Source organism: Uranotaenia lowii, chromosome 3, assembly GCF_029784155.1.
Source record: "Uranotaenia lowii strain MFRU-FL chromosome 3, ASM2978415v1, whole genome shotgun sequence".
In the NCBI taxonomy this organism is placed as follows: Eukaryota; Metazoa; Arthropoda; class Insecta; order Diptera; family Culicidae; genus Uranotaenia; species Uranotaenia lowii.
Window position 1 is genome coordinate 154,930,080 of NC_073693.1, and position 22,672 is coordinate 154,952,751.

General features: G+C 33.6%; 1 protein-coding gene across 11 annotated transcripts in view; it reads right to left on the reverse strand.

Moving 5' to 3' along the window:
• The window catches only part of LOC129755262 (CUGBP Elav-like family member 4), a 568,631-nt gene that overhangs the window by 240,371 nt on the left and 305,588 nt on the right, over nucleotides 1–22,672 (reverse strand). The window lies entirely within an intron of this gene.

The following is a 22,672-nucleotide window of genomic DNA, read 5'->3' on the forward strand; positions in this document are numbered from 1 at the left end:
TCGCGATGTTCCAACTCCGAGTTACAAAAGAAGGATTTGAAATTTGTCCGGCCTAATTTAACATATGATTAGGTTTTATAAGCTAGTTGCTTTAATAATGTAATAAACGTAGATTTGTTTTGTTCATTTTTCAAAATATCGTAGGATTGTATCAATCTATGTTTTCCATATTTTCAATGAAATTTCTTCTATAAATTTGTTCCTGATTGACTTAGCTTAGAGTTCTAGTATCACGAACCATATCACGTCATCATCAGGCAACGAACGGACGTGTGCTGACATATTTCTTTCGTTATCTGGTGACAAGTTGTTGTTCGAATTTTTTCCCGCAAAAGCAACAATCTTCTAACCAACACATGTTTGACGGGTGAGAAAATGAAAAACATCACAACGGTGGGGGAAGCTGTCCTGTTCTTTTTGTAACAATAATATCAGTTTTCCTTCCAAAGACCCCTGTTGTCACTTGGACTTTTTCTTTTGCTGGTCACCTAGAAACCTGAAGGTAGAAAACCTACTGGCTGGGAAAGGTGCTCACCAGAGGAGACACGTGCCCATTGGAAGGGAAAACGAAAATAAACCATCCAAAGATGATCGCAAAAAAAACGAAAACGAACGTTTGCCTTCGATGAGGGGACGCATTCGGCAGTTTGTATTGTCGATATGTGTGTAGGGCTACAGATACAATTCTGAGAAGGCAGAAAAACGATTCCCCTTTATAGAAGCGAGGATGAGGTAAAAACACTCCAACGGAAGAAGACTGCGGCTGATAGAACAACATCCTCTTGAAGGACTCATGAATGTCCATGACTTGTTGTTACGCTAAGATGCGAGCCGTTCGAATTTGGAGCACAAAAAGCTGCCCATACATTCATCCGTACGAATGTCTTTTTTTTGGAAACTTACTGCAGCCTCCCACTGATAAGCCACTTTAGCCATGGCTGCTGGAGAAGTTTTCTTCTGCTCCACTTACTAGACAGATGGAAAAAAGTTGGGTGTTGGAAATGACACTCCATATCGGTGGCGGCAGCGTCTGTCTGTAAATGATTCCCGTGATAGAGATATATCAACAGCCTCAAAACACATATTTGTATGCATTATGTTGTCGTTTGTGTCATTTGGCGCCCAACATGGAAGGCAGCCGGATGAACATCTTCCAGGCAGCAAATTCAGACATCTCTGCGGAGACGATGACGACAGCAAAGTGGCACTCATGCCAAAGAAATTGCTCCATCTTCGGAACTGTTTTCTTTCATTTTGACGGCCCCGAAAGGAAAACCTTCAAAGCAGTCGGTTAGGGGGGATGAATCATAATGTGTGTGTGTGTATACAGTTGCAGCAGCTCGCTCACTTTTGTGCAGGAAAGTCTTGTGACAAATAAAAGACCCAAGCCAAGCCTATGAGCTGAAGAAACTTTGTAAGCTTGCAATCAACAAGAGAGAAAAAAAAAGAAGAAAAAAGCATGATTGCAACAACAGCGGAGGAAATTGTGCGGATGAAATAATTGCTTCACCGAGAGTGGTTTCTTCCTTTGCATTTTTCCTACCAACAATGGCTGCTTCCTTTGCAGGAAAAAAGGAGAAAAAAAAGTTGTTGCACAAATGCCGAGCCAAGTTGCATAAGCATCTTGTGCTCGGGTCTTGAGCGAGGACACCGACAAAGGCTCATTACGGCAAGGAAAAGACGACTCGGATGGAACATTACAACTACGAGAATCGTGGTTGACAAATTGAGTGTCAGAGGGAGGCTGTTTACATGTCTACTTTTGCCGTTCTACCATATTCTCGGAAGACAGTCCTACTTTGTCTGTTTGGCAATTTGCAAGCTTTTACCGGGGTCCAGTTTTCTCATTATCTGACAAATCGGTGCAATTATCACCTTGCTTGGCATCTTGATGGTCAAATGTTTTTCTTGTGGGGCAATTTATCGCCAAAGTTACATAAGTTAGTGGTGATTTTGGGAAAATTGAATGAAAGGCACAGATTTCTGTTAAATTTAATATTTAGGGAATATTTGGACTTGAAACGTGTTTTAGTTTCCTTCCAGCGCTACAAAGCAAGGACAAAACTTTTTCGTTTTTATCGACAAATTAGACATTTTAAGTTTTTTAAAACGAATCTTCTATCTCTTTTAATAAATATGCGATTTTTTTTTCAATAAAAAGGATTCTTTCATCAAAGTTTCAATAAAAAATGCATTATCTTAGGTCGTGTAAGATTTTTTGATCAATTCCTAATCATTAAAGCGTTTTTGTGTAAGTAGAAATGAACACATTGATCCCAATTAAATTTTTAATAATCTCGTTCAAAATTTAAGGTGAGTCGGTTTGACCTTTTCCATTGTAAATCTTGCTTGTTGTAAGTCGTTTTCCTTTCGTAGTTTTAGCATGAGATGTAAAACAACCTCATAAAATGGATGAATTATGTAGGTTTTTCAGATCAAATGTCTTGCGAAAAAAAAAGAGTACATTTGGTAAAATTTCACAAAAAGAAGAGTACGCCCATTTCTCGACTGAAAAAGAGTACATGTACTCTTAGAAGAGTACGTATGGTAACCCTAACCTAGATAACCAAAATAGAATATCTTAGTTGAAAATCTTTCATTCTTTTTGATGATTCGTGAAGGTTTTCTTACCTTTAACTGTTCATCGATTGTAAAACCTTAGAGACGGGTACCACAAAGTTGCTATAGTGTCATTTATAAAACCAAAAATTAATTTCAACCATTTCTCTATGTTTGCTTGAATAAATAAGCGTTTTTTGGAGGCATTCGTGTATGTAAAAATGTGGTCAAATTTGAGTCTAACAGCGAAAATTCAAGATTTTTTTTCTTTTTTGGCAAAAGTACACAAATTGAACCTAATGTAATGTCTTTCATTGATTTTTTCGACTAAAAGGAGAGAGAAGATTACAAAATCTCAACATGAATTTTGTTTTTAACACTTTTTAGCGGTTGATTTGATGTCATACTATTATTTGAAACTATTCTCTCAATTCACTTTAAGTTGACAGATCTCAAGTCATCATTTTTTTCATTTCGTATTCTATAAGTTTTGAATTTGTTCAAATAAATGATTTTTTTTTTCAAAATTCCTAAATAAATTTAAAAAACACTGGTTTTTATCTGGTTTTTAGTATGGAACACTTCAAACATATGTCTATAGATCTCTGCATTTTTGGCAATGAGTAACAACAATTTGAAGTTTAGCAGGTGCCATCTTTTTTATATGGCTGGAACAAATTTGAAATCCCTTTTTGTGTCACTTGGAGTTAAAACATTATAAAAGAGGGGGGGAGGGGAATTTTTAAAATAAATACAAATTTTCAATAAATTGGAAAAAAATGGACAACTTGTATAACATCTACTATGCACAAAATCATAAAATAATTATTAGATAATTAAGAATGAAAATTTAAAAAAAGTAAACAACAGGTGGTATAGTTCCCATTTTCTACAATTTGGTTATCGCTCTTTCAACAGTTTGAACTTTAAAGAATTTATCAATTTTTTGTTTAAAATACCGAAAACTTTATTTAATTCCCTCCTTAGGGATTTTTGGAAAAATTCTACTCCGATTATTCCTAAATAATATTTGATTTTCCAAAGTTCAAATAGAAACTTTTTAAAATAAATTCCAAAATCTTTCAAATGCTAATTAAGATTTGTATAAAGAATTCTTTAGAAACGTAATAGAAAACTTACTTTCATCGATGAATGGAATCTTAAAATTTGCTTAAAAATCTAATTAACTTAGCTTCGTATTGAAAGAAGTTCTCCCGTTCGTATCCGGTCTGAGCAAATCTGGGCTGTTTTTTTTTAAACCTGGCGAAATACAGGCATTCTATTTCCATATTTTGAAACCAAAATTCCGGGTAATATCTGGGAAAATTTGACAAAAATCTAGGAAATATAGAACGAAAATGAATTAAAAAAAATTTGAATCATTATTATTAATGACCAGATTTTAAATCGCTTTCCAAGCTCCGAAAAATCGTTTATGTTTAATCTAGCTTGAAAATTAAAATTCATAATGATACAATTTGATTTTTTCGTTTGATTTTCCAAAAAAAAAAAATGAATGAATCCGCCAAACCTTTCCTATATTTTTTAAATTTAATATTCGTTCAAGTCCGGGTTAAATCGGGTAATCTAGCTAGTTTATTTTTACTTATTTCATTTCAACGTATAATTAGATTTTTTTTTAAGAAAACATTCAATTTCGGAAAAAAAATCTTTAAAAAAAATCCAATTCTCAAAAGTAAAGGAAAACGATTAAAATAATGCGGATCAAATCGGATTTATGCCAACTCGATCCTTGTTAAAGATTTTAGTTTGAAATTTAGTTCTTGAAAAAACTGCAATATTAAAAATGTAGAACAATACACCAATACGTATGGAATTTCCTGCATTTTTTTTTATAGAAGATGTACATTACCAGCTGCAAACTTTGTATATAAATATAAAATTTTAAAATTTTGGACCTCCCATAACTTTATTTGGTTGTTTTTGCTGCCAGAAATAGCTATTTAAATTTTGGAAGCGATCTATCCAGTCCTGAATTAGCACAACGAGTTTTAGTTTTGTATGGAAATTTGTATGGGAAAACAATTTTTCCATTCGAAAATCGCCTAAGATTTACTGAATGTTTCAAAAAATATAACTTTGGATGAAAAATATTCCATGATTTTTGAATAACAATTCATGTGAATAAAGCACAAACTGAATTATACCCCAGAAAAGATTCTCGATGTTATCCAATATTTTTTTCAAATTTTTTTAGAACTTCAGCGTTTTTATAAGCAGTCATTTGAAAGCTGTGTAACCGTAAGATGAGAAAAAAAATCTTAAAAACCTGCTTTGCATAGCCAGGAAATTTATTGATTTATAAAAACTTTGTTAAAACATTTCATGAAATTACTAAAACCTCTAGCAAGCAAAGTCTGTCATTTTTAAACACTTTTCAATGGATTCAATTTTTTATTTTGAAATGGTTAGCTATAATTTTTTTCATGAAATACTTAGCTGCTGGTCATATCAGCAAAACATGAAGCTTAAGAATAGTCAAAACCAAAGACCTGCTACATTTAAAGCTTATTTGAATTTTGTGGATGATTGAATGTGTGAAAATTTCATTTCTTTTTCCATACAAATTTCCATACAAAACTGAAACGCGTGGCGCCAACTCAAGAAGCAACCAAATCATCTCGAATTTTGCACTGATGCTTAGTTTCACAAAAGGAATCGAAAAACCATATGGGAGCAAAAAGTTTGCCGCCGCCCGTGGCGTAGAAGATAGCATTCAAGTCTTCTAAGCCAGGGGGTATGAGATCGAATCCCGGTCACGGCATACATAGTACACTTTTGGTGGGTTGGTGGTTTTAGCATTTGTAAGATGCTAGCCATCATATCCTCGAAAGATGTACGCATGCATAGAGTTAAGAAAAAAGGAATCTCTTCGAGGAAACATCATGTTTCATTGAGATCCTGTATGTGTTTGTGTTCGTTTTAAAAAAAAGTCATTTTTTGCAGCGGTCCAAAGAACACGTTTTTTATCAGCTATTATTTTTAATTGAAAATCAATTTCTGTGGATGATTTTTTCAAAATAAGTTTTTCATTAGACAAAACTTGCAAAATGAACTCAAATTCTACTAAATTTTTGTAAATTTCAGATGAATTGTGCAAACGAATTGACTTTGGTTAAACTTTTAAAATCAAACTAACACTCAATATTATGACCCTACGATTTCTTGTAATTCTATATCGAAATAGTCATCTTGATGATTTTTATTTTGATTTTGATCGTTTACGAGCTGTTCGGAATTTCAAAAAGTTTTCTGAAATGGACATAAAACCGGTTTCAGAATTTAAAGATATAAGCCAAGAATTGAATCCAGTTTCAGAGCCCTCAATCATGAATCCATAATTATATTTCGGATGATTCAGATTTCAAAATTATTCTTTATTTCAACTTAAAACAAAATAAAGCCATTTTGAAGCTTTGTTAGGTTTGATTTTTGCATAAGAATGAAGTTCATGAACTTTCGAATCTGAATATGAAACAAAAAACTCAGAATGATTTCTATTATTTTTTTTTTCATATTCGGAAAAATATTAACTAAATTAAAAAAAATCGTATGAGTTTCGAAAATCATGAAACAAATTTCCACGGAAATTGAACAAAAAAATTTAGATGACCTTTTCAAACACCTTTTCATTTCAAACTTTAATGATGGTTCCAACAAAAAATCAAGAATTCTAAACTGGATACATAATCCGAAATATGAAAACACAAATATAATTTCGATATTCATAACCAGAAAGTACGGATTTTCACTTTTTTTATTCAGAAACTGTTGCAAAATTGTAACCAGGGGGTTTAGCAAAAATGAGAACAACTAAAAGAAACTCTGTTAAAGGGTATATTATCTTGAGCGGAACTAGTTGAAATATGACCTTGACCGTAATCATACTCTTTTTTTAAGATCTAGGCAAAGATTTTTTATGAATCTTATCGAAATTTTGTAAAAACACTTTCCCTAGCTAGATCTTTTTATACAAACTTTTTTCATTTTTGCTAAAATTTTTTAAATAAAATAATGTTATTAGAAGCTTTAAAACACATGAATTTCTGCTGCAATTTTTTCCAATCTAAGCTGACTTTGAACGTCAATTTATGTAAGCCTTGGCCGTTATGAATTGATTTTTAATGAATTGAATAGTAGAAAAACTCATAAAAACGCATTTTTCGGGTTTGTGTAACAAGCTTTCCATCAAAATATCATTTTATCGCGTAGTTTTAAAAGTTAAATATAATCTTGAGTGGAACCATCTTTAATCTTTAGCGTAACTACTAGCTTCCAAAATAAACCGCTAAGTGTGCTGCCTTATGCCTTATGTCTCATGTGCGGTTTTTACCCCTGAATGTATGCAGCACCTTTGTATTTTTCTTCGCGTACCAAACCAGACACATTGCCGAAATCCCAGAAAATTCTGAAAATTTCACAAAACTTTGCGCAATTTTTTATCGCAGAATCTGTGTCATAGAACACAAGTTTTTGAAAAATTCACAGATTTCACAGAATTTTTGAATTTTGAATGAATTTCCAAAATTATAATATTTTTGGTCAGTATAAAATTTAGGTTTCTTACTTAGAATTAGAAAAGTATGATAAGATTTTCAATGAAATCTGATGTTTCCCAACTAAAATATAAAAAAGACCCAATTTATCGTGAGTTTATATTGAAATTAAAGGAATTAGCATCACAGAGATCCATCACAGAATATTTGGATAAAATCACAAAAAATCAGATTTATTTCTCAAAAACACTTTAACGTAGAGCAATGTATTATTGCTCTTCAATCTGTAATTGAAGGCATTTTCTTTTGTATTACGAACTTTGTCGTTGTTGTCATCGCCTTCAAAAGTTGTTCGAGACGCACATTCAAATAATCAATCAAATATACTAGAGTGTTTAATTTGTGAGATAAAATTCCAAAATTAAGAGAATCTAAAACTTCTAAAATAAGATACAGTAAATCTGAAAACTGGATATCTTTTTTGAACTAAGAAATGAACTTGAACGGATATTTTGAGAACAAATTTGGAAGGCGATTGTCGTACTCGTTACATTTTTTCACAATATTTAATGAAGTTTTGCACATTTTTTTTATCGCATCAATTTTAATACCGACCTTTCGTGCCAAAACTCGTTTACAGAATGATCAATATCTCTTTCTCTCCTTTCTTGTTCTTCAACCCACGCTTAACTTTTATCAATCCTTATCTTCCAATTATAACGCAACATCTCAAAATTTATTACGACTGTTCAATGTTTGATTTAGACTTGTTCATTTTTTTTATAATTTCAATTGATATTAATTTATAACTGATATTATTAATTTATTACTGAATAATAAATCAACCTTATCGATCCATTTACTATATCCACCACAATACTACCCGCCTCTACTCTTGAGGTCCTCATGCTGATAAAAAGCTCACGTGTTTTTTTTTTTTAATTAGATCATCATATCACTGTCAAACAACAATCTTTTGAATGAGTTGCAATGTTTTAAGTTTATCATCTATTAACAATTCAACGTTCAATACACAATTTCTGATTCTGTAAATTGATTATATGACAGAAGTAAAAATTGGAAAAACCAATTTATCAATAAGTTATCCATTAAAATTCCGATAAAACCAGAACAAGAAATAAAACAGTTTTTTTTTCGAGTCTCATACTTTGAACACAATTTTGTTTTATTGGTTTTCATCAGATTGAAATCTTTTGTGAAGATTTTTTTTTAAAACAACCTGAGTCTTTCAGCCGAATACAAATTAAAAGGGAAAATTCTTATTCTAACTTTAGTATCTCTGCTCATTTTTCACTGGTTTTTTTAATAGAATCTACCCTTTTTTCTCAACTTTCTTCTCCTTATCTCTATTTTCGGATGTACCATCTTGGCATTTTTAATTAATGCATTACTCATATTCTTCATTTTCTTCCATAAAACGCCTGCTTTTTCCTTTGCATTTTTTTATTCATTCATTATTTTCTTCATTATCGCTTCTCTCTTCCTTGTTTTTCATTTATCTGTACTCCTTTTCTCATCGATCTTATCTTTCCTATTGTTCCTCATGATATCTTCTATCCAGTCTTATTTTCATTCTTTTCCATATGCTGTTCACTAATTTGGATTATATCTCGTATACTTAATTTGGATACTGTTCTGAGTCTTTTACATTTATCGCTTAAATAAGACCTAAATCTTTCATCACAGTTAAGAAAATATCAGTTATATTAGCCGAAAATGAAAGTAAAATATTCACTTATGTCCGAGTCTTCAATTTTTTATTTATTATTATATTTTTTTCCATCTCCGCTTTACTTAATCTTTGTTAATTTTTTTTTCATTGAATCTTATTTGCATTCCTCTTTCTTATATTTTTTCATTTTCCTTCTTTTCTCTTCATTGTCGTCTCTCTCAATAATCTCTTCTCTTTTTCTATGCTTTCTTTTTCGTTTCTGCTTTTCTACACAATATCTTTCAATGGAACTTATTTTGCTTTTTTTCTGGATTCTTTTATTATATATATTTGGTTGTATTTATTCTCTACTCTCTGTTTTCTTTTTTAATTCTTTATTTTCATGTCTCGTTTACCAGATTAACAGAAAATTATCCCGAAAAAATCCGGAAAAGATTCAGCGGGTCCAACTTTTCTTTATTTCGCCCGGTAACACAGTAACCAATATCCGAGTCTTCACCTTTTTTTCTATTATCTTTTTTTTTATATAGTCCTTTCTTTATCTCCTTTCCTTCGATAACCTATCATCGCAGTTTTTCATAAAATCTATAATCAATCATCCGAGTCTTTCATCGGATCTTCATACCATTTCCCGAGTATATAATCGGGTCACCAAATCATCCTCCGAGTCTTCCATCGGATCATCAAATCATCCTCCGAGTCATTCATTGGATTACCAAATCTTCCTACGAGTCTTGCATCGGATCAACATCCTATCATTCGAGTCTTGCATCGGATCACTTATCATTCATCTGATTCTCTTATCGGATCACCAAATCATCATCCGAGTCTTGCATCAGATCATTAATCAATCATCCGCGTCTTTCATCGGATCACCAAATCATCCTCCGAGTCTTGCATCGGGTCATTGATCAATCATCCGAGTCTTTCACCGGATCACCAAATCATCATCCGAGTCTTTCATCGGATCACCAAATCATCCTCCGAGTCTTTCATCGGATCATCAAATCATTCTCCGAGTCTTTCATCGGATCACCAAATTATCCTCCGAGTCTTGCATCGGGTCATTGATCAATCATCCGAGTCTTTCATCGGATCGCTAAATCGTCCTCCGAGTCTTTCATCGGATTACCAAATTATCCTCCGAGTCTTGCATCGTATCATTAATCAATCATCCGAGTCTTTCATCGGATCACCAAATCATCCTCAGAGTCTTGCATCGGGTCATTGATCAATCATCCGAGTCTTTCATCGGATCACCAAATCATCCTCCGAGTCTTTCATCGGATCACCAAATCATTCTCCGAGTCTTTCATCGGATCACCAAATTATCCTCCGAATCTTGCATCGGGTCATTGATCAATCATCCGAGTCTTTCATCGGATCACCAAATCGTCCTCCGAGTCTTTCATCGGATTACCAAATTATCCTCCGAGTCTTGCATCGTATCATTAATCAATCATCCGAGTCTTTCATCGGATCACCAAATCATCCTCCGAGTCTTTCATCGGATCACCAAATCATGCTCCGAGTCTTTCATCGGATCATTAATCAGTCATCCGAGTCTTTCATCGGAAAACCAAATCATCCTCCGAGTCTTTCATCGGATCATCAAATCATTCTCCGAGTCTTTCATCGGATCACCAAATTATCCTAAGAGTCTTGCATCGGGTCATTGATCAATCATCCGAGTCTTTCATCGGATCACTAAATCGTCCTCCGAGTCTTTCATCGGATTACCAAATTATCCTCCGAGTCTTGCATCGGATCATTAATCAATCATCCGAGTCTTTCTAGACCTTCTGTTTGTGAGTAGACCTGATTTAGCTGATGTTTTACACCCTCCAAACGCAATTTTAAATACCGACCGACATCATCATCCTACTGTTTTACTGCTCGACTATTTTTCTGACGAGCTTACGGATCCCGTTAGCCCGCATAGACTAAATCTAGATTTTATGCACTGTGATACCGACCGTGTAATGGAATTGTTACTGAACACAAACTGGCAAATACTTTTCGAAGATCTGAACATCGATGTTGCTGTATCAACCTTTTATAATCATCTCTGGGACGTCCTACACATCCACACGCCGCCTAAACGACTACACCGACATCAGCCTTACAAGCTCCCTTGGTGGAATTCTGAGTTACGGAGGAGCCGCAACTTAGTTCGCAAAGCCCGTAAACGCTACCTTCGAGACCGAACGGACCAAAACAAGTCAATGCTCTCAAGGCTAGAGATTGAATATTCGACTCTTCGCAACGCTGTTTTCAACCAATATATTTCTAACATCGAACGCAACGTGAAACAAGATCCTTCGACATTCTGGAAATACATCAATAGCCGCCGCCTTACTAACTGTATCCCATCGTCTGTGACGCTTCAAGGACGCACATCGGAAAGCATCAAAGAGTCAGCTGACTTGTTTGCAAATTTTTTTAGCAGCGTGTATAGCCCAGTCACTCCTGATTGTAATAATGTGTACTTTGATACACTTCCTAGCTATGACATCATTCTACCGCAACCCGTTTTCAGTGATGGGATTCCAACATCGCTTGTTGTAAAAATAGCTGCTTCGCTTGTCACACCGCTGTGCATGATTTTCAATCGATCGATCTCGGAAGGTACTTTTCCTACTCTGTGGAAAATCGCATCAATCTCACCGATCCATAAGTCAGGAAATGCTCATCGTGTGGAGAATTACAGGCCAATATCGATTCTTTGCTGCTTTTCCAAAGTGCTAGAAGTCCTGATATACGAGAGAATCTACTCAGCAGCCTCACCAATACTCACCGATGTCCAGCACGGGTTCATCAAGAAACGATCAACCTTGACAAACCTAATGATCTATGCCAGCGATTTACATTCTGCAACAGGTAAAAAACTGCAAGTGGATTCGATATACGTAGATTTTGCTAAGGCTTTCGACAAAGTACCTCACAGAATCGTAAGAGAAAAACTTGATCGATATGGATTTCCCGAGTGGGCAACTAAATGGCTGTATTCGTATTTGCTGAATCGTCAAGGCTTTATAAACATTCGTGGGACTCACTCCTCCGTATTCGACATGCCGTCTGGTGTTCCGCAGGGTAGTCATCTTGGACCGCTTATCTTCGTGATTTTTATTAACGACCTGGCAACATTCCTTCAGTCGCCGAAACTGCTGTTTGCAGATGATCTTAAAATCTACCGGACCATTGATTCGATATTGGATTGTGTTGCGCTTCAGGAGGACGTCGATCGATTATTAGTATGGTGCGGATTACACGGCATGGAGGTTAACGCCGAAAAATGTAAGTGTATAAGCTTTTTTAGAACTAGAGCCTCTGTTGTCTACGACTACGGTCTAAGGGACACCTCTCTCGAAAGTGTAACTTTTATTAAAGACCTCGGAATAACGTTTGACCAAAAGCTCTCGTTTGTTCAACACACCGCGACCACTGCAGCCAAAGCCTTTGCTTTGCTCGGCTTCCTGCGTCGGAATACACTCAGCTTTGAGGACCCGTATGCTTTGAAAACAGTTTTCTGCTCATTGGTACGCAGTGTTCTGGAATATGCGGTTCCGGTCTGGGCACCCTACCACTCTGTTCACAGCGAAAGACTCGAAAGGACAATAGTCAAAGACTCCAGAATAAATTAAATTAATACTTTCATCGGATCACCAAATCATCCTCCGAGTCTTGCATCGGGTCATTGATCAATCATCCGAGTCTTTCATCGGATCACCAAATCATCCTCCGAGTCTTTCATCGGATCACCAAATCATTCTCCGAGTCTTTCATCGGATCACCAAATTATCCTCCGAGTCTTGCATCGGGTCATTGATCAATCATCCGAGTCTTTCATCGGATCACCAAATCGTCCTCCGAGTCTTTCATCGGATTACCAAATTATCCTCCGAGTCTTGCATCGGATCATTAATCAATCATCCGAATCTTTCATCGGATCACCAAATCATCATCCGAGTCTTCCATCGGATCACCAAATCGTTATCCGAGTCTTTCATCGGATCATCAAATCATCATCCGAGTCTTGCATCGGATCATTAATCAAACACCAAATTAGCAAATCTTCCTACGAGTCTTCTCGGAATAATATAATCCAGAGTTTTCACAAAATCCCACGATTTAAAGTTTTAGTTGTTCTCACTGTCTGATACCAATTTATCCTTTGTTATTTCCCAAATATCACTCCATTTTTTTTGCACTTTCAAAGTATCATTCCCGGGGCTACTCACAATACCTCGGATAGTAAGAAAGTTACCTGGCGTAATTTTTACCTGTAGACTGCGCCATTGTCGTACTCGTTACATTTTTTCACAATATTTAATGAAGTTTTGCACATTTTTTTTATCGCATCAATTTTAATACCGACCTTTCGTGCCAAAACTCGTTTACAGAATGATCAATATCTCTTTCTCTCCTTTCTTGTTCTTCAACCCACGCTTAACTTTTATCAATCCTTATCTTCCAATTATAACGCAACATCTCAAAATTTATTACGACTGTTCAATGTTTGATTTAGACTTGTTCATTTTTTTTATAATTTCAATTGATATTAATTTATAACTGATATTATTAATTTATTACTGAATAATAAATCAACCTTATCGATCCATTTACTATATCCTACCGGCTGCGCCATTGTCGTACTCGTTACATTTTTTCACAATATTTAATGAAGTTTTGCACATTTTTTTTATCGCATCAATTTTAATACCGACCTTTCGTGCCAAAACTCGTTTACAGAATGATCAATATCTCTTTCTCTCCTTTCTTGTTCTTCAACCCACGCTTAACTTTTATCAATCCTTATCTTCCAATTATAACGCAACATCTCAAAATTTATTACGACTGTTCAATGTTTGATTTAGACTTGTTCATTTTTTTTATAATTTCAATTGATATTAATTTATAACTGATATTATTAATTTATTACTGAATAATAAATCAACCTTATCGATCCATTTACTATATCCACCACAGCGATGTATCTGTTATTTTCTTAAAAACATAATTTTTGAACTTTAAAATCTTTAAATATGAAATTTAATTGAAGTTTTCACAGCTGCACAAAGATAAGCAATGAGAGCTATTAAAGATGTTTACAGTACAAAATGGTTTCGCTTAAGATCAGAATTCTTTCCTCAGTAAAACAACTCTAGAGTTATCAGGATTTCCTAAAATATATTCTACAAATCATCATTAGAAAGCAGAAACCAAGATCTATCTGCTGAACTTAAAAAAAAACGTTCGGATATTACCCCTATTCATACCGCTTGATCAACTGTACCGAGTTGCGTCGAATTGAGCCATTAAGTTCCGCTAAAGATCATTTACTCTACGAAGGCGTCAAATACAGCTTGATTTTTGGATCGTTATTATAAAAATAACGAAACTAGCCCAAACATGAATATAAGAAGATAACATTTCGCTGATTTAGAGTTAATTTTTCAGAAAGGATATGATTGAGTTGGATTTTTTTGAAATTACATACAGTTGTGGTTGGTGTTGTAAAGATGTTTTTTCAAATGATGCTTACCTGAAAAGAGAACAAAAAAAGTGATCGTTAGTCTATTGAATGTTGAAAGCTATGATACTAATCGATAACAAATAATTAGAATGAAGGTTTAAAAACAAACGAATATTATGGAAATTTTTATAGTACGTTTTCTGGGCTGCATTTGAACCAATAATTTAAAAGTTTTCAGATTATTTACAAAGTAAATATATTTAAAAAAAAAACCTTTTCTCGAATTTGAGTACTGAAGCCGCCTTGGTGTTGGTTTTCCTACACATAATTCAATCTCCTCTAATGACTAACCTCAGAGGTTCCAACCTAAAAAAAAATTGCTTCATATTTCACAAGAAAATTGAAGCGCCAGTAAACGTTAACTGCAATTTGCTGAGCACAAAAAGTCACTAACCGCAGGCCCCATTCTGTGCAACAATGTGTTTGACGAAATATCTGCAATATCCAACTTGGGCAAAGTGACAGTAGAAAAGTAATAAAAATTTTCATTACTTTCACATCCGGAAGCAGCAACCACATCACAGCTATGAACCGGGAAAGGGAAGGAGGAAGGGACCACATTGATAAGATCTTCGGTTGGATTATCAGATCCAGAAGCTTGCAGCTTGGCCAATATCAAAAGCAGCAGCACATTCTCGTCTAAAGTTCAGTCGTAAGAAGCAGTCTTTGGTTGGGAAGCATAATTTTGCGCTCAAGTCAAATTTTCGAGAACGAACTGGAACAATCAACAAAGTGTTACTCTGTTGGATATATTTTCCATACACTTTTTTTTTACTTTTCGCTCTTCTGTTTTATATTTCTGGTCCAAATGGCAGCTTCCACGAATCAACTATTTTCTCGGTCCTTAAAAAGTTTTTATCGTTCAGCTCAAAGTGTGTAGCACAATGTATCTATCGCCTCGCCATCAGTAAAAAAGAGTGCAACCAACAGTCAGTGGCTAAATATGTCTTCCAGGAACCACACGAACGAAGATGTTGAGTGCAAAATTCTCTGACTGACTGAGGGATCATCTTAGCTAGTTTGAGGGCAAGCGGAAATGGAACGACATCAACCTTTCCCGTTGAAAGATGAGCTCTCCTACCGTTTTCGGTGTGTCGTCAAAAACTCGTAAAAAGCAGAAGCAAGGACCAGCTTTTGTAGTGTTTCTCCATCGTCTTGAGTCCATGGCAGTTCCACAAGACCAAGCAAAGTTTGTAACGACCAAACCACGACGCGTTTGCTGGAAATTGTCTTGGCTTGGGGTCCTTTGAGAAGAGCATCCGAGCTTCGTGTATCTGTACACTTTTCCCAGTGATATTTGGGGTTTCCTATCTACTTCGGTCCAGAAAACCAGCAAACAATGAAACTTTTTACTCATCTTAGCAATATTCCTGCCATGGTGGAGAGGGAGCAAAAAACTGAACTAAATCACAAATGGATATCATCAATACCAGAAAACTTTTAGCTTCTGAATGTAGGGTAACAAGATCAAGTTGCTGCTTGTAATCAGATTTGAGTTTTACATTTTTTTTGCTGTACCTAATATCTTTTGAAAATCTAGTTTTGTAGACATTTCATTCAAAATTTAATAAATGATAACATCTTTACATTTTTAATATTTTTAAGGAGTTTCAATAACATCAACTTGACGCTTTTTTATTGTGAATCAGATTAGTCTTTTCAAAACGCCTTTGGGTATGCAATGGAGAAACGTTTTTCTTAACTCGCAGGATCACTAACGTTCCTGCTTGAAATATCCTACCTACTTATCCGAATGCGAATTTTGTTCATTCTACTAGTTCTGAATTGAGTCCAAAATAAATATATGATCATTAAAAGCCCCAACAAAAGAAGTTATTTTTGTTTTATGGTCAGATTTTCTTCCCAATATATTGAGGATTTTAAAAAGAATTCTCAAAAGTTAAAAACAAACTTTAAGAACTTGAAATATTATCAAAAGTCTTTTCCAGCAACGTTCCTGGTAACACTCAACACATCGTCAGATCGAAAATAGGAAGCGAGCGAGCCATGGGGAACATACTTTCCAATCAACTTTTCTTTTCCCTCGATGATTCTCCCCTACCTTAGCCTCAGGTTCATTCAGCCAGCCAGGAGAATTCGTCATCATCTTCGAAAACATTATGTCACTTTTGTTACCCCGAAACGAACCGGCATGGTGGAGACGTAAACCTAGAGCAAACTTTGGTGTCCTGGTAAATAACTACACCACGAACAGGAAGAAAAAAAAACTGTCCCCAAGAAACCAAAAGTCGTTAGGTGGTACCGTCAAACGGGGCATCATGCAACAGCGGGGTTGGATGCAACATTTAGATAACACTACACTGATTTAATTTTTAATTTAATGTAATGAGATAAAGATATCTTTTAATGATTACAACATGATGATGACATAATTTCTAGCATCCAGAGATAGTTTTTTAAAGTTTTTGATTTTCATATAAAATTTAAAAAATCGAACAATAAATGTACAATTTTTAACATTTTTCGATGCCGTAAAAAACTATACCCAGTATGAAGGATTGGTTTGATAATATCACCTACAAACTTTATACTGGTTTCCTCATCCTATACCAACACTATTGATGTAAAAATAGTTTTTGAAAAATCACTCAATTTTTTTAAATAAATATTTTTATAATTCAGTTACCAGTGTGGGGTAAAATGCAACAAAATGCAAATCAAAGAAACACCTTGTAAATCTCATATCCAAATGCTGGAATATGATTGTTTTGCATCACGCGTTTGTCAACACTGAAATTTCTTTCATCCAAACATTTTTTTTAATGATTTCGGCTTTTTCAATTTTCAGTACTACTGTTTTACCCCTTAATGTATGCAGCACACTAATTTTCAGAAAAAATGTGAAAATAAGTTTTCACAAAACAAAAAATCACTGCAAATGGTGTTGTCATGCGTAATGATCTTGAATTTATCGATAATTTATCAAAAACTATACATTTTCATATATTTTCATAAGATTTCTTATCAAAAACATAGTTTGTTGCAAGTTACCCCATTTTCTGAGGAGGACGAAAATCGCATGTTTTTAGAAAATTAAAAATAACTGAAGAAACCAATAATTTTTCTGACTACGCCAATTTGATGTCCCGTCAACCTTGAAACTTTTAATGCATGAAAGGTATGATTAACTGTGAACATAAAGTTTTTAGAAGCCAATGAAATTGAAAATTGTTGCATGTTGCCCCAGTTGACGGTAGCCATTCGACTGGTGTGTGTGTGTGTGTGTTAGGAAAGTTTTTCTTATTTCCACCCCAGAGTTTTCTTGTTAGCGGTTTCTCAGTCAGAGGCGTTCGATTGATCCCGAGATTCGAAAACCGAATTTTGCTGGTCGATTTCCTTCGGTTTGCTCAATTACGTACGCTACCCTCCCCGGTGCACCAATCATCCCCCCTTACCAGGAGAAAGTTACGCGTTCTCGCAGTAATGAAATATATTTACTGATACGCTCACATAAATAAAATAACCTTTAGGTGAAGACGACAAAACTAGTGAATAGATGCCATCGCAAAAACTGGTCGCGTCTAAGCGAAAAGAGAAACTTTTATCCCGTCCACCCTCGCCATCAATGGAAGAATGATGCGCATACTATTTGGAGAGTAACTTTCCGGTTTCTTTCGGCATCGAAAGAAACCGATGGTAGCGGAAAAGGAAACCAAAAAAAAAAAAACTACCGGCGCTGAAGATTTCTTTGGTTCAAGTCCCAATCGATATTTGGCGCAATTGTCGGAGGAACGTCTTCGAAAACTTCAAGAAATATTGCTCTGGTAGCTTAAGTGAACTGGCAATAGGCCGCATTTCCGGATACTTTTTTTTTGCTGGAAACAATATCCCAGCCTAAGGCATGTGAAGAAATTTCGTAACCCGGCGCAGTGATCTCTGGGAAAAAGATTCCTTTTTTTGCCGGGCAACCAAACATCAGCAACTTTGAACAGCAGGAAGCCACTAGGGATCCGATTCTGGCTTCCGGTTATCGTTAACCCGGAATAATTTATCGATTATTACATCCTGTTGTGTTGAACTCGAGTTGAGTTCATCAAGTTCAAATACTGAAGGCAATCTTATTTTTTGCTCGGTTTGGAAAAAAATGTTCTGAATATCTTGTTTGTTTGAACAGAATATCAATGAATAAAAAAAAGACTTCTTCATTTAAATCGGTTTAATTTTAAAACTAAAACAGTAGACCTCAGCCTTATAGGGAAACGAAAATTTCTCGATGATTTTTTTCGCTAATTGAGGAATGACAAATGCATTAGTTTCTTGTGCCATTTTTTAATTGAAAAAAATATAGAAATGAATATAGAAATTTCCGAAAGTAAAATTCAGCAGTTGAATCACAATCCTCAAATAGATAACTTTGATTTCTGTTTCAAACATTTAACAAAAATAAGGCAAATAAAATTCCAATTTTACAGATGAACTTATCGTGTATAATTAATTGTATTACATGGTTTATCTTGTAAGTGACAACTAATACATATGATCAAGATTCAAACAGTTATCTTTTTTTTAATGTTGCAAACATTTGGTTTAAAGATTCTTGTGGCTTTACAAATGTATCTATTCTGAGATATTAATGTATTTGAATTACGATTGCCGGTAATTTTATCAGCAAGATTCCAGGCCGGAAAAAATTGGACAATTTTACCTTAAAACCCTGCATTAGATGCATTAGATTTCATAATTGTCGACCAAAATCTCGGCAAATTTGGTCAAAAACCAGGAAATACTAAAAAAAATCAAGAATAAAAATTTTTTTTCATCAAAACTTAGGGGAAAAGTTCATATAACGCCCCATGTGGCTATAACGCGCCATCCTTGTTTTGAAGAATCTGAAACATTTTAAGCCAGCAAAATATTACCAATTTGTTTTCAATGCTGTGATTGGTCGTGGCAAGTATGATTTTTTCCTTAAAATGTCCCTGTTTCGTGATAATATCACAATTTAGGTTTTTCTTCATTTCGATCTAAATTTTAAAACACTTTCAATAAGGTGTCACCAAGCAGAGAAAAACGAATTAGACAATATTTTCTGACACATCGATAGAGGAGAATCCAAACTATGATTTTATGCTAAAAAATCATACTGAACTCGCTTAAGTAGGCTTTCTATGGGTATGTTCTATTACGGCCAGCCTTGCCAGATCTACGGAGTTCTCCGTAGTTCTACGGATTTTAGGCATTTCTACGGAGCTACGGATCGATACTCGAAATCTACGGGTTTTCAGCGTTTCCTACGGGTTTTCTAAGGATTACCGAAAAAAATCAAGGGATTCTGCGGATAAATGAAAATTCTACCTGACGACCAAAGTTGCATTTTGCCAAAATCAGTACATTTTTCGCGTTTCGTCAAATCTACGGACTTGAGTGGTTTTTAATCTGGCAACGCTGAATACGGCCCATGCGCTCGTTATAACGCGCCTATCGTAGTAGGCTGAAAATAGCATTAATTTTTCAAAACGGCCAATTTTCATTGCAAGTGAACAAAAAGTTAAAAATCATTTTTTGAACGTTGATTTGGCCCAAAAAATCTATTATTTATTTTTTTTAAATTTTGTTTAGTCCATTTTGATTTGTAGAATTTGTTGAAAACACTTTCCTTCAACGAGTACACTCGTTTTTTACCCAAAATGTACGCAAAATACATAGCAAATCAGTGATTTGCTTGAGTGGGGCATAATAGAGCATGTTCCCCTATTAGCAAATTTTGAATTGTAGAAAAATATTTTATGATTGTTTTTATGAAACTTGCCCAAAAAAATTCGATAAGGATGACTAAATTTATAAAAAAAATCACAACAGAATTTGATACTTTTTTCTCGACTTTGCAAATAAAGTAAATAAATCCGGGCTTTATTCAATGATATCCGGGCAACCGGGCCCGGTCCGGCCCAAATTTTTCTCAAATTTTGTTTTGTATATCCGAATAAAACCGGGCAATCCGGCAAGCTTAATTTAAATTCTAGTAACCAAATATTTTAATTTTTATTTTCCAAACAAATAGGTATGTGTATCCTGTCCAAACGAAAAGGAATATTAGAGTGTCCATTTCCCGGCTCTTTTTTCATTTCCGGTAATCAGGAAATCTGAAGGTTCATTTCCCGGGAATTCCTGGGAAATATTTAAAACATAAAAAATGTATGATATTCAATTACATACAATAGATTTGACAAAAACTATACTGCATATATCGTTCAAAGTATATTCTTGATGTTGTTTTTTAAAGTCATTTTTATTCAAATAAATGTCACAAACAACAAACTAGAATAGAAATTGAATATGGTTAATAGAAAAATCCTATCCCCAACATATAAGATTTTTAGAAAATTATTCTCAAACTTTATTATCTTATCTTTATAAAATCATCATATTTAATTCAAAGGTAAGAACCGTTTCAAAGTATTTCAAAAAACATTATTATTATAAACTTAAAATACACTAACATTTGTACAAACTGGCTGAAAGATGCCCACTGTCACAGAAATCAGTATATTGTCAAAAAGCTTTGATTTTTATACCTTCTCTATCAGCTCCTGTATGCGCTGTGATTTAAAATAATTGAACAAAAAATCCAGATGATTCCAAGCTTTAACGGGAATGCTATAATTTTTCACATTTTTGGGAATTCCCGGTCGGAAAATCCCTGGATTGGACACCCTAGTTTTATGAATTGCAAGTCTGTTACTTGGAGTTTGATTTCAGAATCGATGTATACTAAGGTGGCAATTAGTTAAATGAAGGTTTTTCAAAGCAAATATTTCACTGCCGCCACCGTCTAATATTGATCATTTTATCAAGATAATTAACTGTGCAAAATTTCATTTTGATTGGACCACTCGAAGGTGACGCTCAAACGCCTTGATGTTGAAAAATCTTCGAAAAGAGGTGAAAATTTTCATTGAACAAATTATAATTGATTCTGGCAAATCATTAAAAATCTTAAAACATAATCGAGTCTGAAGAACAACTTTTAAGAACACAACAAGTAGGAGTTTTGGACTAATCGAAAAAAAAATATTGCAGACCTTTTTGTTTATATTTCTCAATACATTTTCTGTGATATATGTGATATATGATAAATAAAAAAAAATCATCAAAGGTATTTGTAAGTTTGTTTTCTAAGTTTTAATTTCAATTTAAAATTTCGATCAGCTTTCTTTTGAACTTAGAATCTTGAAAATTAAACATTCAGAAGTGTTTTAACACTTGTTTTAAAAAATATATTTAATATTCTTTCCAGATGTCTGCGAATATAAATTTGCAACTTTTATCGAAACTTTTGCGTTTTTTCAACAGTTTGAAACGCAAATTTGAAGAGAACTTATAATTTTTTCAATAACCAAAGAATTTAGAAACTAAATGGTGTCAGTCTCTGAAATGGTGAACTCCAAAATTTTATTTTTTAAACTTTGCTTTTAATGTTTTAAATTGAGCATTTCAAAATATTGATTTAAAATTCTTGAAAAACCTGTAACAAAATTCAAATTGAAAATCTTTCTAATTTAGAATTGTTGTTTTTTTTTTAAACAATTCTCTACCAAGTTCGAAAGAAATATTTGTAATTTCCCTGAATTTTGAGAAAAATTTTTTCACAGTAGCTGTGCCACAGATCACAAAATTTTAAGATTTTTCACAGATTTCATAGAATTTTGAAATTTTGTTCGTTTTTTAGATGTTCATTTGGTGCCAATATTTATTTTCAATTTTTAAGACTTATTCGTGAAACTTTGATAAGCCTGGTAAGCACAATTGATTTTTCCTAAGAATTTTGCTATAGCAAATATTTTTTGTTCATATTTAATATGACTTTTTTCTAAAATTGATAAAAATAGCGTCACAGAAAACTGTCACAGATTTTGTGGGTAAAATAACAGATAATAGATAGTTTTGTGAAAACGCAGATTTTCTTTTGGAAACCTTGTTCTCTACTTCAAATTTGAATTTTGTAAACAAAAACTTCGAATTTTGATCATTCGTTTCATAATAATATTGAAGGCATATTGAGTAGAAAGGGTCGGAAATTCAGTTCTTATTTAGATATATATATATATATATATATATATATATATATATATATATATATATATATATATATATATATATATATATATATATATATATATATATATATATATATATATATATATATATATATATATATATATATATATATATATATATATATATATATATATATATATATATATATATATATATATATATATATATATATATATATATATATATATATATATATATATATATATATATATATATATATATATATATATATATATATATATATATATATATATATATATATATATATATATATATATATATATTATA